The sequence below is a fragment of the Papilio machaon genome, chromosome 4, assembly GCF_912999745.1.
Source record: "Papilio machaon chromosome 4, ilPapMach1.1, whole genome shotgun sequence".
Lineage (NCBI taxonomy): Eukaryota > Metazoa > Arthropoda > Insecta > Lepidoptera > Papilionidae > Papilio > Papilio machaon.
Genome location: NC_059989.1, coordinates 543,887 through 562,565, shown reverse-complemented (window position 1 = coordinate 562,565; position 18,679 = coordinate 543,887). Strand labels below are relative to the sequence as shown.

At 33.5% G+C, this 18,679-nt stretch overlaps 1 long non-coding RNA gene across 1 annotated transcript in view; it reads right to left on the bottom strand.

The window, feature by feature from the left end:
• Window positions 1-1,235: 1,235 nt before the first annotated feature.
• Window positions 1,236-18,679, bottom strand: part of LOC106718998 — a 62,653-nt gene continuing 45,209 nt past the window's right edge. The window contains exon 3 of the long non-coding RNA XR_001357400.1: window positions 1,236-1,285. This is a non-coding gene — a long non-coding RNA (uncharacterized LOC106718998). The remainder of the gene's footprint in view (window positions 1,286-18,679) is intronic.

Sequence of the window (18,679 nt, the reverse complement as noted above, 5' to 3'; positions counted from 1 at the left end):
AAATAGCTTATGCTAATAATATATAATTTAAAGCAGAACTAAGATTTCAATGACAGTGATCGCAGAATTTCTCAAGAACAACAATAACTTGACTGACCAACAGCGTCATCTAGCGGATACAACACCCAAAGGTTCACTTCACACACCATCTAAATTGGGCATTACGTGTAAAAACCCGTTGACAGTTTTAAAAGTAGCAGTACGTCAACTTTCAAACAGATACATCATTAGAATTACTTATAAGAAACTTGGTAAACGACTACGCGGCCACCTGCGGTATCGTCGTCGGTGCTATTACTCTGTGAAGTGCAGTTTCAAGTTGTGAAAAATGATGGCTGAAGTTTTGCCATACTGATCACGGATTACATTTTAAATATATGATATATATTATGACAAAATCTTAGAGCAATCTTTTATAAAATTAGTTACAAATGTAATATATCTCGAACATACATACATACATTTTCTGATGTAGTATCGACCAATCGTAGCTTACGTGACTGAACAGAAAATAAAAATATATTAAAGCCTCTTCAAAAACCGCGCACCTCGTTTAGAGAACAAATATTTACTAGTTCCTGCGCCGCAATCAACTGAGAGAGTTTTGATTTTTCACAAAATCCACGCCCCCCCCCTCTCCCTGCCCCTTCCACGCTTCACTCCGACCCCTCTCTCCCCCACTCATTCAACCGTGACTTGACAAACATCGACTCATTAGCTATTTGCACAGTTTATAAATTTTTCTTTTACTAACAGAAAGCTTTGTAAACATTGTTCATTTGTCAATTGACCCCCCCAAAAAACCGTACCTTATTCACATAAAATAACATAAAATAATTTTCAACATAACATAACATAGAAATGAAATAGCCGCAAAAACTGAGGCGAGAATTTGTAAATGTTTCTCCGTACTTGTCGTTAATTAATTACGCGGCGACTCTAGACTTTATTTTAAAACCTAAAAAAAAACATCTGCCGCTATCTGAAGCAAAAAGCAAGGAAATATCAAGGTGCCTTTTCTTTCCTTTAGGTCCAAAGAAATCTATTAAATGACTTATATTTAATACAAGGTTTCATGGTTGTAAGATTCTGATTACGACGTTTACTAATTTTACAATATCATATCTGACTTTAAAAAATCTGTTTTTTTTAAATATCAGCACATATTTTAAAGGGTACTAACAGTAGTACCTAAAGAACATTGAACACTAAACTATTTAAAAGGAACATAAAGACTTACGTTTGACAGATAGCATAGCGTTTGAATCCAGCGCAAGACATGTATCTGAAAAAGAAAAAAACCTTCGTTTTATAAACATTAAGATTGCGTGTTTCACTATATTTTGTCAAAAGTAATTGATCAACAGGGATCTTATTTACTAACGAGAACTCACGAAAATGTAATTCATTTATCAAGCTGAAACCTATTTACGAAAATAGAACTCAATTCCTAGACAGAGCATATACACTCATGCAATCTTCTTTCTCTACCTCACTCCTATACCATTGCGTGGATCTGAGAAAATAGTAGAGAGTCAATCAATAACTAAAAGATGACTATCGTATCTTTTCTATCCTAAATATAGTTACAAAATTGTATTTACATGTTACAAAGCTTTAGTGACGGCATCCAAGCGTAGCTATACTGAAAATAATAACTAATTTACCAGCGCGAGGTCGAGGTAACGAAAACTTTTTAAAGTTTAACATATTGAGGTATTCAGGAGTTGATTAAGTGAAAAGTTGTTGGTGCTTGGTTTTAACGCGGCGCATCATAAAATATATTAAGAGATTTAAAAGTATTCCGTAGAGTTTTCCACTTCAATTTCCCCTCCTCTAATACAAAGTAAACATTATAATGCTAATAAAATACCTTTTGAATACAATGTGTTTAACATTTTTCCTCCGGGCTCTTTACAAAATTCATAGAATGTTTACTAACGGCTTACTCTAAGTGGTTCAAGTTTTGATTTAAGAGCCTCTTCCGCTACCAAAATTTAAGCCGTTAAACTTCGTTTTGCGTTAAATAAACCTTTTTATTTTTATTTATCTTTTTTATATTGAAAAAGCTAGCGCTTGACCACGTTCCCTCCGATGAAGTGATGTGGTCTAAAGATAGCACTAGCTTTGTAAATGCCTATTCACTCTACTCTTAAAGGTCCCCACGTCGTACTTGGTTATATTAGATAATTTAAAAGTCAATTACTAGCTTACTATCCACAATCTTTTTATTGTTAATAGCGGACACGCAGTGATTGTGTCAAAGTGTTATAAAATATTCTGACCACAAAATACTTGACAAGAACGCTTTACTTGACCTCATTTCGTTTAACAAAATATCGTAGAGTTACGACACAGACTATCAAATGCTGGGACGATTTTTTATAAGTTATATAAAATACAATGGATTGCGTACATTCAAAATTACGTATTACTTTGGGGTTTTCCTGATAAAATTGGGCCGATCGGCCTACCAATCAATCGGCCCAATGGGAGTTTTTTTCTGATTCTATGTACTCGATCGGGCAAAAAGGAATCGAAAATTTTTATCTGTCGTAACAATATTACCATCCCTTTCATTCTTCTTCAAAAAAGTGTACTGATAATAGTGTTCTAATACATGTGTTACGATAGAAATCTAAGGTTAGTTATGTCTCAGTAGGTACATGTTTGTGTTTACACTGTCTATAATTTGTTTTAGTCAGTAAACTAGATTTAATCGAATTTATTTGTAACTGGATATCGAGTAGCGACGTGCGGTGTTTGACAATGTTTAATATCGTATCACTAAAATAGATTTGAAATTGATAATCTGTATAAATGTTCGATTTGCTGCATGCGGAATGTTCGAGTTGAATAACAAATGGCTTTATTATATATGATTACTAGCTTTTACCCGCGACTCCGTCCGCGCGGAATAAAAAATAGAAAACGGGGTAAAAATTATCCTATGTCCGTCTCCTGGTTCTAAGCTACCTCCCCATCAATTTTCAGCTAAATCGATTCAGCCGATCTTGAGTTATAAATAGTGTAACTAACACGACTTTCTTTTATATATATAGATAGATAATGATACGGTAATTTTAATTAAGAATGCAGATAAATATATCTCTAGCTACATTTTTTTATGGAATAATGATTATATAGTATTTAAAAATTAACTGAAAACAGTACATAATTACATCACTAAAAAAAAATTGATTGTCGAATGACGAAGTTAAACTTGTGGAACAAGCGAGACAAAAACAACAATTTAAAAGTCTGCGGCCGTCTTCAGCGTACTGCATTATCGAAGGCGAAACTTTGACCGACTACCACTAAAACTCCCGCCAGCCAATAAATAAATTATTTTCTTATTACACAGACATCCCACCTACAGACATTCTACTGTAAATAATAAATTCAATTTTCTGAGGAGGATTCGCGTGTGAAAACAACTAAAGTGTTTCAACATTAGATACCAAGAATGCTACAATCAATAGTCATATAATTCTAACATTTCTCGCTATTAATTAAATAAAAATATTTTATGGACTCTCTTTTGTTAATTCTTTTTAGATATAGTAAAGTAGAATTTTCAGTAATTTTCTATTATTATTTAGTAAAAAATATAAAAAATAATCTTTGACGTCATTGTACGTCATAGATTAAATTATGCAGACGAACGTAACGGTGTTTGAGTGTGACCGGTCGATTTAGTCTCAAAACGCCCAGTGTAATATATTTTTAATCTGCGCTCAGCGCTCGCCAAAGAAGCCGGAGCGAAGTCGGCAAGACGCTTGGATAGTTGCTTAATTAAGTTTCATAAATTACTCAATTTTTACTTGAATGAAATTCAAAGAACATCGCAAAGGGACAGAGTTAATCACTGAAGATTTGCATTCTCAGAAATTGTGATTATAAATTTTACCTTGTTCGTGGCGCTCGGAGATAATATGCTAGGACTAAATTACGGAGACATTTTAACGAATTTAATAATACCTTTGTTACTTCGATAGATGGAGTTAGTTATTTTTTTATCGGTGGCGCTATACCGCCCTGTCTATTACCCCAAGCGTGGGAGCTGGAACTGTTAGCTGCGAAGTCAATTTTATATTTTTTTTAAATCTTAATATTATAAATGCGAATGTATGGATGGATGGATGTTTGGTAGAAGTTATCTCCAGAATGGCTCAACGGATCTTTATGAAATTTGGCATAGATATGGAACATGGTTTGAAAGAACACTTAGGCTATTGGTTAGGTTTATTATTTTCTCGTAGACGAAACCGCGGTCAAAAGCTAGTCTATAATAAATACAAATTCAAAGCATTTGTAACAAGTAAAAATCATTTTTTACTAACAAACTTTATATTCAATATTTAAAATACCATGTGGAATGAAAGCATTCACATAGTTAATTTTCAATACCGCATATATAACGAAATGGCAATAATATTTTAGTTACGAGTACATCAACCACATTATTATAACAATGGGCTATTTCAATTCAAGTATTGGCTGACAATTAAGAATCAATTCGGTTATTCACGAGTACGACAATAGAACTACCAACATTGTATTCAACGACATATTAGGATAGTGTACAATCGCATTCATAAAACCATTCAGTTACAATTTTGGATACGTCTGTACTATAAAAATATATATAATATATTTAAAGATTTTTTTTTTGATTCTCAGTAATTTTTGGATTCTCAATAATTTGACTAGTAATAAAGCCTTTACAACTATGATGCAGTAATTATTAAATGCAACATGATAGGCCTTCTCAATTTTTAGCCGACTTCAAAAAAAAGGAGGTAATCAATTCGACTGTATTTTTTATGTGTGTTACCGCGAAACTCCGCCCCTGGTGGTCCGATTTTGATAAAAATGATTTTAATCGAAAGGAAGTGCTTGCAGATGGGTTCTTTTTTTTTTGTTTTTTTTTATAACTAGAAGACTAGTAGATTTTGAATTTAGCTTCAAAATGTGTTGCGAAAATTAGGGAAAGTTTTGCTTTCAGCGCTTACGTAGGCTAAACTATAGGACTTAGAAAAAATGTTGTATGGAAGAATTGTAGCTCTTTAAATGTGCTACATAAAAGTCCACAAAAGCATATATCTATCTATTATAATTTTCTCACAGTAACCATTTTTATTTAGTATTTTTGGCTTTTTTCTTTTCCAATAGCAATCGTCACAAACTATCAAAGTGTATAACAACAAAATTGTTTGCTAAATAAATGTTGAAATTCGTTATAATAATATCACCAATAATATTATCATAACAATTACGCGCATGACTGTACAGAGATAAATGCACCACCAAATTTGCGGTGGCGCATATAGCCGGTGCATTTATCAGCTTGTTGAATAACTAAAATAACGGTCTTTGCATTACTAAAATAACGGTTAGTGGGCACAGTTATGGACCAATGGAATGATTTCAGCATATCCAATAATTACGCGACCGCGCCCTGACAAATTTACAGATATACCTTTTTGGCCAATACATTACTTTAACAAGATCGAAATACTGTTATCCTTTGAAAAAAGAAAGCAGAGGTTTTAAAAAAAAAACTGTTTTACTCGACGAAAGCAAAAGAGCTTTCTTTGCAGGGAACACTACTAATACTAACTACATTTTTTCTTTTAAATTCATATTTCAGATTTATAATATCTAAAAGGAAAATCTTTGCTACATTTTCCCTCATACGAAAATTAATAAACGCTTTCCATTTGTGACGGAAATTAATATTTTTTTTTACTTATTTTCATATAGTTTCTTTAATTTCATATACTGTATTCAGTGTTTTAAAAAAATGTTTTCAATATCCGTGAATTCGCTTTATTTTCCTTATAGATTTATTTAATTTCTATAATATTGTAAGTCTAAAATAACAAAGCATGTATATCAGAAATATCAATAAAAAAACCCCAGCTAAACTTTTAATTACAGCGCAGAAATAAAAAAAACATAAACCAAGTAAGAATAATTTTACAAAAAAAAAAACTTTTAAAGGAAAAAGGAATAGAAAAGTTTTAAGAATCTCGGCGGCAAAAACGTCCATGTGGGCAGTTTGCGATGCCTTCCCCACTCCCCATTTCCCCGCGCCTCCCCACAACTTCGCCGGATCGACCTACATTCGCTGGCTGTGGAAAAACTTGCGATTATCGAATACGCTGAAAGTTGCACCGCGCCGGAATCTTAATAATGTATCCACTGCATCAGGGAACATCCCTATATTTGAAAAGAAGCAAACTTATACCTCAAGATTCTGAGCACCGTACATTTTTGTTTACATGATTACTTGAATTCCATATTTTGAATAAGGATATTCATACACGGATAGCTTCGAGCAGTCATTGTGCTGATGTACGGCAAAAGTTAACCGCTGCATTCACTTGAAGTTGCCGTTATCATGGTCGTAATTTAACTGGGTAACAAATATCTTTTATGGTGATTAAACACATGAAGACTGTTAGAATCATAGTTTACACAACTTAAAAGTAAATCTTTTTTTTGTTTATTTAGACTAAAAAATGTCGTACTAAAAGAAAGATAGAACAACATTTATAATAAGAAAAAAATATATTTTTATGCTTTTTTAATAGATTTTTTTCTCGTATTTATAGAAATCAAACAACATATGCTATCAGACAAAACGTTTAAACACTAAACAACACTACATTACAAAGTTTTATCAAAAGCAAAGGAAAGGATGCTTTCAGGTATGTTACTCAAACAACTATCCTGCCTAGTTCAATCGCAGTTACTTCCAAAAATTAAAAATATAGCTTTCAGTGGTGCAAGCAAAAGTTTTCTTTTTTAATTACAGATGACACAGCTGATATGTTGCTTTTGTTGTAAACATTAATACTTAATGATAGTTTACACTAATTTTAGGGTAAACCAATGATAAATTTCCCCATTCTTAAGCCGCATAATGATTCATACAACAATATATGTTGGCGGATGTGAAACTTAATTATCCACATAAATTGCAAATCCCTACAATAATATAATAATCTTACTATCTTACTTATTTATATATTATAAATGCGAATGCTTAGATGGATGGATGTTTGTTTGAAAATATCTCCGTAACGGCTCAACGGATCCAGATGAAACTTGGCACAGATGTAGAACATAGTCTGGAATAACCTATAGGATACTTTTAAAGTTTTTTTTAATTCCGTGCGGACAGAGTCGTGGGCGACAACTAGCGTCTCTATAAATTGCAGCCATTAACCTGTAAGTTATTAGGGTAAATAAATATGTATGGGCGCTCAACAAACTTGAGACATTATTGTTTTATCTTCGTCGACTTTACGTCTGTTTGTAACGACTCCGACAAACAGTTACCTTTAATGAGTGGATAAAATTTTAATTGATATAGCGGTATTGTGAGTTGATGGGAGTTTTTTTTTTTTGTTAGATATTTGCATATAATCTACCTGTAATTCATGATAAATTAATTTAATTTGTTTCCTAATTTTAAAAGTATTGCACGTTATACTGTTATCTTACACTTCATTGTTTTACTTTTATTTTAAAGTAAACAGTCGTCGACTCTATTGATTTTATTTCCTTCAATATTTTACAAGCTCTGAGCACACAAAACGAATACAGTTTTCCGGTCTTGTCTGTCTAGGTTTCTATGTACTATAGCATATTCCATACTCGATAAAGCGTTGCCAGGCGTCCGGGTAAGGCCGGACATAGGTAGGCTTTTTGATTGCGTGTCCGGCCAAAATAAACGGTTTTCCGACTTTTGTTAGGCTTTTTACATTTCCCAAACGAGAGTTTACCTATTAATACTGAGACAAAATCCTAAATAATATAGGGTGTCCGACCTTTCTACCCAAATGTCCGGCCAAAGTGGCTGGTCTGTCCGCCTAGTAGGTTTGGCTTACGTATGTATGTGTATATTTGTGTAGGTCCGTTCGTAATTCCATTACTAGGCTGAATTTTTTAAAAATCATTATTTTCTTATAAATAAAAGATATAAGCTACAGCAGCTTGTGACACGCGTGCACATTAGGTATGACTGATATCACCCTGTGTCGGACACAGTGACACGTTCCGCTCATTTGTCCCGAACAAACGGACACTTCTTATCTTATTGTTGTCATATTTCACAACCCACGTTACGTACTGACAAAATAGTGCCATTTTCGAATACTAAATTATTTCTGTAGCAAAAGATTTCTCTTTTGTTTTTTTATTGTTCGATGATAAGGTGACGAATGCAGTACCCATGGGTGTAAAACAACTGTTATATTTTCAATTCCTTTCACTCATTCCTTTTTTTATATCATAAGGTGGCAAAGAAGCGAGTGGCTACTTGATTTCTCCTAATTAGCGAAGTATCATAGACATCCTCAATTGCGGATGTGTTACCTACCCCTAATCGACGGAGGAGAGGAAGATAGAAAGGGATTTTCCCTTGCAGCGTCAAATCCACCTCCTAAAATAACTAACTAGTCCTAGAAAGCGGACTAAAATTAGGCCATCGACACATTTGAGTCAGAGGATGAATGCATGAATGAACGAAAATCGGATTGGGATTGATAAGGCGTTTGAGCAATTAGTTTTTGAGTGATGTGATTTTGAACATGTTCTGTTCATTTCAAATACTTGGACACAAAGTGAGAGTCATGTCTTCGAATAGTATCTTATGCATTTAAATTGAATATTACAAACTTGGAACTTGTTATTTTATATTCTTTAAGAGATAGACCTTCGTTGAAATACTGTATCAGTTGTAACACTTTACAAAATCCACTTATATAAATACTAGCTATCGCCTGCGGCACCATCCGCACGGCATTAACAAATAACATAATAAGTAGCCTATGTGTTCTTTCAGACTATGTTCTACATCTGTGTAAAATTTCATCAAGATCTGTTCAGCCGATCCGGAGATAAAATCAAAACAACATCCATCTATCCATCTAAGCATTCGCATTATAAACCCTTTAAGAGTTGACGACTTTAAGATAAACTCATGAGACAAATCAATATTAAAAACTTCTAACAATAGAACTGTCTCGATAAAGACTATCTGATTAATATGTTTCAAATATTTAGACATCGTTTGATACAAGATTCAATACGACCATAATAATTTGTAACTAAAAATAATTGAATATTTAACTTTTTAATTTTTCATTTCAACTTCATCGTTACAAAGTTTTTAAAACGTGAATTAAAACTTTGTTAGGTGCATTAACTAATTTTGATTCTCGCTTCAAGTGCGCGTCTGCTTATGATACCAAGTAATTACTTCTAAAGTTAATTCAAAAGCACCGTCTCAACCTTTGCTACGTAACAGTTAACAGTTTCGCAAGGAAATTCATAAAAATGAACATCACAGAATTTATAACGTATTTCAATGGAAACAGTTAAAATCATAATAAAAAAATATTATATGTGGTCAATAACTGTGCAAACAACCCTATACAAGCAATACAAGTTATTTAAAAGAAAATGTATTCTATTCTAAAAAAAAAAACATTAATAGTAAATTTTTTAATTATAAAAGTACAAATAATGGAAAATCTAAGTTAAATTGGTTAAAGTGGTCGGTACTATTATCTCGCATGGAACAATGCTTATACGTTAAGTTAGGTCTATGTAAATACTTTAATTATTAAATACCAAAACTTTGGCAAAGCCTATGGCTTAGTTTCCACACTTAGTTTTACGAAAATTCCTCTATTAACATTTTAGATGGCTTTAAACTTCAGAATGTTGGATAATAACAATTTTGGTTCGGCTTAGACTTAATTCCTTCTTTGACAGAATTTTTAGATGAAAATACCTTTTCATCGTTTTGTCAGCAACATATGGCTTGTTGCACGAAACACACACCCACTAAAAACACTGTTTTTTTTTTTAATATGATATTATCTTGAGTACATTTAATTTTGTCTCTAAATTCCATTTACTTCCACTATTAAAATACCTTTACTTAATTTAACTAGTAGTTCGTAGTAGTTTAAACCATAACTAAAACTCATCTTCAACTATATCCACTCAACTCAACTAACTTAAGTATACAACAATTTATTCCACGAAACCTACCTTCGGGAAAACGAAAACACCTGCCTGCCAACGAGAGCATTCTTTCTACTTGATTTATACAACACTTAAAAAAATCTCCGCACGTCTGTCGGCCATACTAACTGACTAATTCCTCAACGAGTAAGATATATAACCTTAACCTCTTGTAAAACCTGTCTCGTAGCGGACAAATTTACAAGCATTGTGTGAAAGCACACATTAAAAAAATAATGTAAAGAAAATTATAAGTAACTACCGCACTCATACTCAGTGGTCACTTAGTGTATACTTAGAATTAGAAATCTACATTGTGAAACTGTTTTTCCGTAAGCTACTCTTACGTTGTCATCCCCCTATCTCTTTGAAATAACAATTGAGATAACAGTTTTTTACTAAAAACGTTACGTTTCAAAACGGTTGTGAAAACTTACTGTTACGTTGCATTAAACTAATATTGTTCTAGCCAAGCTGGTTAATGTTCAACGATCGTAGTTCGTAATGTTCGATTTAAATGCATTCGAGTCTCCCCGCTGTACTGTGCAGGTGTCGGTAGAGATACATAAGAAGACATTATAAACAATTGTTACGAGACACTTGTAGAGATAATTGCCTATTTACAATTGACTTAAGTATAGTTCAAAAGAAAATTTATTAAAAGTTAATTAACATTTGCAATTCACAGTATTTCAAATACATTTTAGCTTAAACAACATCAACCCTTTTAAACCGTGACTCTATCTCTTGCGAAATTTGATCTCTATCAATATAACCACATTGTTGTCGATAGTACCAATCAGCGGCTGTCAAAGGGTTAAAACGCGTATTTAACTAAACATTGTCTAACAGTATTTTTTGGCGTAATAAAGTTATAGTTTTTAAAAAAATTTACACAACTCGTATTTTATAACAATATTTTCTGATAAAATTTATTTTTCTTTTCCTTTCTGAAAGTAAATTACCATTTGAAATTCGACATAATACTCGTATTATGTTATGTATAATGGGCAAGTTAATAAGCAGATGTTTGACGTCATCGTCGATGTTTATCGGTCAAGCGTCCTCTTGGAATAGATTTGTCGAAATAGTAATTCCGTATAACTTTACAAACGAAATCCAACAAACCATAAACCTATCCGTGGATATTTCATTGCAAATTACATTCCTTTTTACTCTATTCACGCTACAATTGGTACGGACTTATTTTAGTGAGTTATTTTCTATCACATGTCCAAATAATGTTATCCGAATTCGAAACTGTATTAAATACTTAAAGGAATAAATAAAACGTTACTGATGTATTTCACATATTTATTATATTATTTTTTTTAATTTGGTTATCTGTAAAGTTGCCGGACGATAGTTTTACAAGATGACGTCATAATAAAATATTGATGACACAAATCATATTTTTATGAATTGAATTATAAGAGAGATAAATGCCGATCGTGCATTTGTATCGCTTGTCTTGTTCCACGCTTTCGCTCGCACGCTTGGCTCAGCCGGAACGTGACAATGAGGTATGCTTCGTCGTGCGTGCTGTTGGCGTTCTTCGATTTATAAGACGCAAAATGGGATATCCGATCGCCGAATCATTCACAAGAAATATTTGAGATTGATCTAAGTTACTAAGCGTCAATCTTTTCCTTTTCGTCCAACTAATGTGGTTCAGCAGTAAAGGCATTAACCAAGCAAACGCATAGCATCATTCAACTATATCACCACTCAACAAGACGTACAATCGTAATCAACTACTTGTTTATTCGTTAGAAAAAAATATGTCGATTTGTAATAATGTGTATATAAATACGAAAGTATGTATATTTTTTATGAAGAAGTTAAAATAGATATTTGCTCTTTGAGCAGCGTGGTAGGCAGTGGAGCGTAAAATTAAAAGGAGTCACTTTGCGAACCGCTCGTGAGTGCGTTTCCATCTCGGCGACGCGGCGCGGGCGGTGACGTCACGACGACGTAATGAACGTCCTTTTGATGTACGCACCTTGCTGTATACGTCACTGATTTATTTTCTTTATAACGCACGAATTACTTTCCAATATGACATGATGTTATCAAATCACTTAAGTGGACTTGAAACAATTCATTTTATTAGATTCATATTCTGAGACCGTGTTTCTCGTTAATTTCTCAATACATTCTCATTATATCTCACAATTTTTGTTTCTACGACCTTGTAAAACGGTTCGTTACTTACACAGTTTCCGGTTTAAGTCTAAATAGAGAAACCTTGTTTATGAACATAATGTTTAGGCTAACAACAGCTGTGTAGTGCTGTTTCATATTATTACAGGTAACATTTCTCAAACATAGCAAAACTTGAGGTTACAGGTCAGTTAACTTAAACACAACTTAGTGTTACAACAGCACCAGTACGTTGTAATAATATTATAGTCTACATTCAGAATATTGGGAGATGCAAGTTAAGTATTGATTATAACTTAAACCTTGAAAATGATGTAACTAAGCATAATATATTATATAGATTACTTAAACAGTTGCTAATGATAACTTAACCGTTGTAATACTACTCCTATGACTCTTCCTTAGTAATAATTTACGATGTGCAGTTTAAAGTACAGTGGCCTAATTTTAGTCATCTTTTCCTTCCCCCCTTTTCTTATTAGAAAATGATGAGAGAGGAATGCGTATATGGCAAAAGGGGAGATGCATAGAAAGGGGAAATACTCATTTTCTGTGCGTCCTCTTTTCCGTTGATTAAATGTAGGTAACTCATTTGCAATTGCGGATGTTTTTGCTTAGCGGTCGCTTTGCTGTTTCGACGAATTCAGGTGGCCGTTTGCTCGTTTGCCACATTATGATATTAAAAAAAATAACATAATCAAATTAGAAATAAGTATTGCTTTTTCGAAACACAAACAAGACGTCAACGACTCTCGATTGTTAATAAAATTATAGGTAAATGTGTTCACGCTCGTACGCTTTAATTAATAAATATTTACCTTTAGTAATCAAACAGATTTGTTAGCACATATGATTCGACACTAATTGAGAAATGAAAGAGCAAATATTACACATTGAATCTGCGTCAAATTTATATACAAGCGTATAATTGCTGTAAATATGTATATAAGTAAAGTTATATTACAATACATAAACAATTTATTTACCAATTTAGATGAGGTATTTATGTAATAAACTAAGCGTGATTAAATTATATTAAGTATATATATTTTTTTATATCAAAGGTGACAAACGGGCAAACGGCCATCTGAATTCGCCGAAATAGCGAAACGACCGTTGCTCATAGACATCCGCAAATACAGATGCGTTCTCCGTTGATTAAAGTCAACGGAGAAGGGAACACCCAGAAAGTGGATATTTCTCCTTCCTATGCGTCCCCTCTTCCGCCGAATCCACTACAATTAAGTAAATAATATTACTTATTATCTTAAGAGATTAATAATTTTGCCAAAAAGATTTTTACTAAATGTTAAAATGATTATTTTTTTTCGATATCACTATCATATCATACAGACACTCTATTTTTTGAACTGGATAGATTGTGTAGAGTAAAAAAAAAAGAATATAAATAAAACTAGTTGCATATCAAATCACTACATAAGTAGCAGAAAAATTACTAAAACCAAAACATTTAACAGGAAACCAATAAATTTCTACAATTCTCCAAAGCAGTGTGAACAGCCTCTTCTAATCCTGGCATGTCAAACGTGCCTTTGACGTGTACATAATAGCAGATCCTGTCAAATTACGGCCTTGATATCAGCGATCTGGGACATTCCGGCTATGACTCGACCGCTCCCGAACCTAATTACCTTTTGTTCAGAATATCGCCCTCGAAACTTTATACCACAGTTAGTAATAGAATATTGTATCATCTGAAATTATTAGATTGATGTTACATTAACACTTTTAGTGTCAAATTGTGAACAAAAGATGTAAAAGAAAGACATGATTTTTGTTGAATACAAATCTTTTACCAAGTTCATTTCTTGTGCCTTAATGTTAAGATTTTAAAGTCTCAATTGTTAGAGACAAAAATCAACACTGTGCCGGTGTATCGGCGCAGCACTAGACATGTCAAATATCTAACAGACTGTTGAGGGTAGTCTCACAAAAGGTTTTATAAGGAAGCGTGCGCTGCTGCTCGAGGCAGTCTCTTTCCATCCGTCATTGCGGAACGTCTTACATTTTTGTTTACTTACGTTCGGTTTGAATTTATACTATTGCGAGGATTATTTAGAAGTAGAGTTAAATTCACTATTTCGCTGTTAGTTTATTTCTTTTAAAAATACTTTTGCATCAAATATCTAACATCAGAAGTGGGATAGGATCCGCGTGATTCTATCCACTTTGCTCACTCTGTGGTTGTGTTTGTATTTTCGTGAAAATAAAGGCTAAGAGAAAAATGTCAGAACGTTACCGTGATAATCGTTGTAGTCGCAGTAAGTTGAGTCGACATCAGAATCATACCAGTGTTCGCGAATCAAGGGTGCGCGGAATGCCAGGTATTTGACATGGTAGTAAAAATAATAATAATATAACATTTATTTCAGACTCATTATCGATAAAAAAAAATCAAAGATAGCCTATGGGGCATATGTTTAGCCTCCGGGCGTATGTTTTGCCTATGGGGCGTATGATTGGTAATAATAATAAAACTTTTATTTCAGACACATGATCGATAAAAGAAAATCAAAGATTGCCTATGGGGCGTATGTCTAGCCTCCGGGCGTATATGTTGCCTCCGGGCGTATGTTTAGCCTCCGGGCGTATATGTTGCCTCCGGGCGTATGTTTAGCCTCCGGGCGTATATGTTGCCTCCGGGCGTATGTTTAGCCTCCGGGCGTATATGTTGCCTCCGGGCGTATGTTTAGCCTCCGGGCGTATATGTTGCCTCCGGGCGTATGTTTAGCCTCCGGGCGTGTATGTTGCCTCCGGGCGTATGTTTAGCCTCCGGGCGTATGTTTTGCCTACGGGGCGTATGTTTAATAACAATTATTATTAGTTTTATTTCAGATACATGGTTGATACAAAATGTGCTATAAGTTGTGCCTACGGGGCTATATGTTTGCCTACGGGGCTGTGTTTTGCCTACGGGGCTATATGTTTTGCCTACGGGGCTAAGTTGTGCCTACAGGGCTATATGTTTTGCCTACGGGGCTGATTTGCTTTTAGGTCCTTTTTCTTGGAGGTGTTCTGGCTCTTCATGGCGCTTGGGACAGCGTGTAAAACGATGCAGCAAGGATCAATACTCCTTCGAGGACGAAGGAAATGCAGGATGGCCGAACTGTTAGAGACAAAAATCAACACTGTGCCGGTGTATCGGCGCAGCACTAGACATGTCAAATATCTAACAGACTGTTGAGGGTAGTCTCACAAAAGGTTTTATAAGGAAGCGTGCGCTGCTGCTCGAGGCAGTCTCTTTCCATCCGTCATTGCGGAACGTCTTACATTTTTGTTTACTTACGTTCGGTTTGAATTTATACTATTGCGAGGATTATTTAGAAGTAGAGTTAAATTCACTATTTCGCTGTTAGTTTATTTCTTTTAAAAATACTTTTGCATCAAATATCTAACACAATCATGACAAGGTATAAGTCTGTTTTATATAATCAATGCTTTTTGCAAAAAGAGTTTAGAATTTACCTTCCAAGAAATGTTGGACATGAAATAAGTTAAAGTGCCGACATTATTTTCTTGTACTTACAATTACAAAATTTAATACATCGGAATGTACGACGGTGGCAAAATAAATGTGAGGTATGTTAAATATGTGCCACATTTTCAACACTTAGATAATGTTTTAGATTAAAATTTTATACTGTTTTGAAATATTACTTCAGCATTATTTTTTACTGTACATGACAAACAAAATACATTCTTACTACGGTTAACACAACTCAAACAAAACTTTGACAAATTGAAATGTGTGCAAAAAAAAATACCAACTTCATAATTCTATTTGAAAGCAGTCAGCAGTCGATCAAATCTGAATCACAAATCGTGTCTTGCAGTCAGCCGACAGCACCCGGGGCGGAGGGGAGGCGCCCCAGGCATACGTACGTTGAGGAGAAATCAATTTACACATTTGTCCGACACGCTGTTATTTACAATCCTAACATATTTTCCAACACATATTTATGTAAACTGTCTATGTTCTATGTATGCGTGTAGTTTTATTTATACATTATTTAAGAGTATTTTGATACATGTTACAATTATAAGAGTGAAAAATAGAAATATAAGACATGGACCCCCGATGGGTCCGAAACTAGTCGGTGCCGTCACCGGACGATCACACGTGAGTTAAGTCGTTTCTTAATGAATTAATTATTATGTCTTACGAAATTTAAACAATTTATTATAAGACAAGACATAAAACAGATGACCAGACTGCGAGAGATATATATTTTTCAGTAGTGAAAGCCCACGGTTATCATGTTATTTATAACATAACAAGCCTTATTTCGAGTTATATCAAAATAACATGTTCCATAATTATATCTGTTATGACGTCAATACTGTATGAAAAGGATTTCATGGAAACAAACCAATTTTCAATGACGAAACAATTTTGTTATTTAATTAAATGAATATTATTTGGACCACAAGATGTCGCTGCAAAAATAAAATACGTTGAAATTCGCTTAATACGAATTTAAAATTGAAATTCAACTTATTAATTTGACTGTAGTTTTAATTAATTCATATTCGAGAGGCAAAGCTGATCCAATCGTTCAGCGCTACTGTTTGTTATTTCGTTACTGGCGTAATTTCATTCCATTCCACTCTATCATCTCAGAGATATCAAACTTGACGTTTGTAAATAATCCGTCTAGACAAAAATTTCATTAACTTCATTTAAGAAAAGGATAATTAAAGTTTTACGAGTTAAAGCTTCAATTTTTTTTTAATAGTATTGAATTTTTTGTGGATTCATCAGCCAGTTTTATTACCATCATCTTGCTTTTTTCACTGCGTAAGGCCGGCACACTATGTATACTACTCTTCAACTTATTACGAATTTCCTCCCTCCATAAGCGTAACCTTTACTATAAGCAACTTTATTTCAACAATATTCGTAATAAGGCGTGAATCGTAAAACAATATTAAAATTATGTTATCATCTGAAGATTCTCGCAAAACGAATATGAAGAGAAAAAATTATTTCACTCCGTGGTCAAAATCGATGCGACTTACAGAAGTCGAAGTTTATATCGAGCAATCTTAAAAACACAAGCTAGAGTCACCATAAAATCAAACAATCTGGGACGTTACATTTTAGTAGTATGTATTTACATTTAGTTAGGGTTATTTGAATATAAATGTAGTCAAAGCCATTATAAATAAAATTAAATAATTTCGTTACAATTTTTTTTTTGAACTTTTTTTATAGTAAACTACGAATATTTTCTATGCGTCCATTCCTCAGTTAAATCCACTTCCCCTTGCAATACTTTAAGGATAGAAAGGGAAAGAGTTCTGAAATTAGGTACGCACATCCTTCCAGTTCAAATCTGTATTCTGTGTGGTAGTGGTTTTGCACCGAGCAAATCGACCCACTCGTGGAACAATGTTTTTGTTAGCCATTGTCAAACGTAACTTAAATCTGTCAATTTCTTCATTTGAATTGATTCGAATTACTTCACCGTTTATTATAAGATATATTTTCATCTGAATCATCAAATATTCTACAATTGTCATTCGTTTTTTACAGTCCTCAGTTCATCACAAACATGGTGACACTAGCGCCAGCAACAACTTTTAAAGGCCGTAAAGTGAGTTGATGGCCGCGCCACATCGGGTCGTTTACGACCGTCTTCGGTTTTCCAATCCGATCATGTGCACACGCTTAAATAATATTATATTATTGCTCCTTATATTTTTAACAAGACATAGACATTTAAAATATCGACAATTCTAACGAAAAGAGTTACACATCTCCAATAAGACAGGTGAAATAAGAGATGTAACTCTTTGCTCTTTTACACAGAAACTAAAGAGATTATAAATCGTAGATACTCCAATCGGAAAAAGAAGACAAATTAAAATATATGGAACTATGATGTGACGTCAAAAGGGATGCGGGATGAGGGATATAATATATAAAATATCCCTTTACAACATCCATTAAATGTAAACTACATAGTTTGACTTAATAAAGCTCCGGCTAACAACTGGGAACCGGAAAAACATGCCGGAACAGCACTTCCGGTGCGATAGCCTACACGCAAAGCCCCGTTTGATTGAACCTCTATTGTTTCAACGTTACTATAAAATGTTATGTTGTTTTTATAGTAAAACGTTTACGTAATTAATAACCTAAATATTCAAAGAATTATTGTTTTAAGTTTTTTAGTACAAATTTTATGACATAAAAACACTTTAAGCCGATTCGAAATGTGATTAGTTTATATTCCAAGTTCAGAAAATCTCTTTTCGTAGCTATAATTTTACTTTGAAACGAATTAACTAAGACTGCTAAGTAGTTATTTTTAGTTTACCCTAAAAATAACTTTTAAATTTCTTATAATCGACAGATTGACTTAACTATCGACAGTCGCAGTGAAACTAAAATGACGCCATTACGAAACGACCGAACTGAGAGCGTCTGTTACTAATGGCGCAA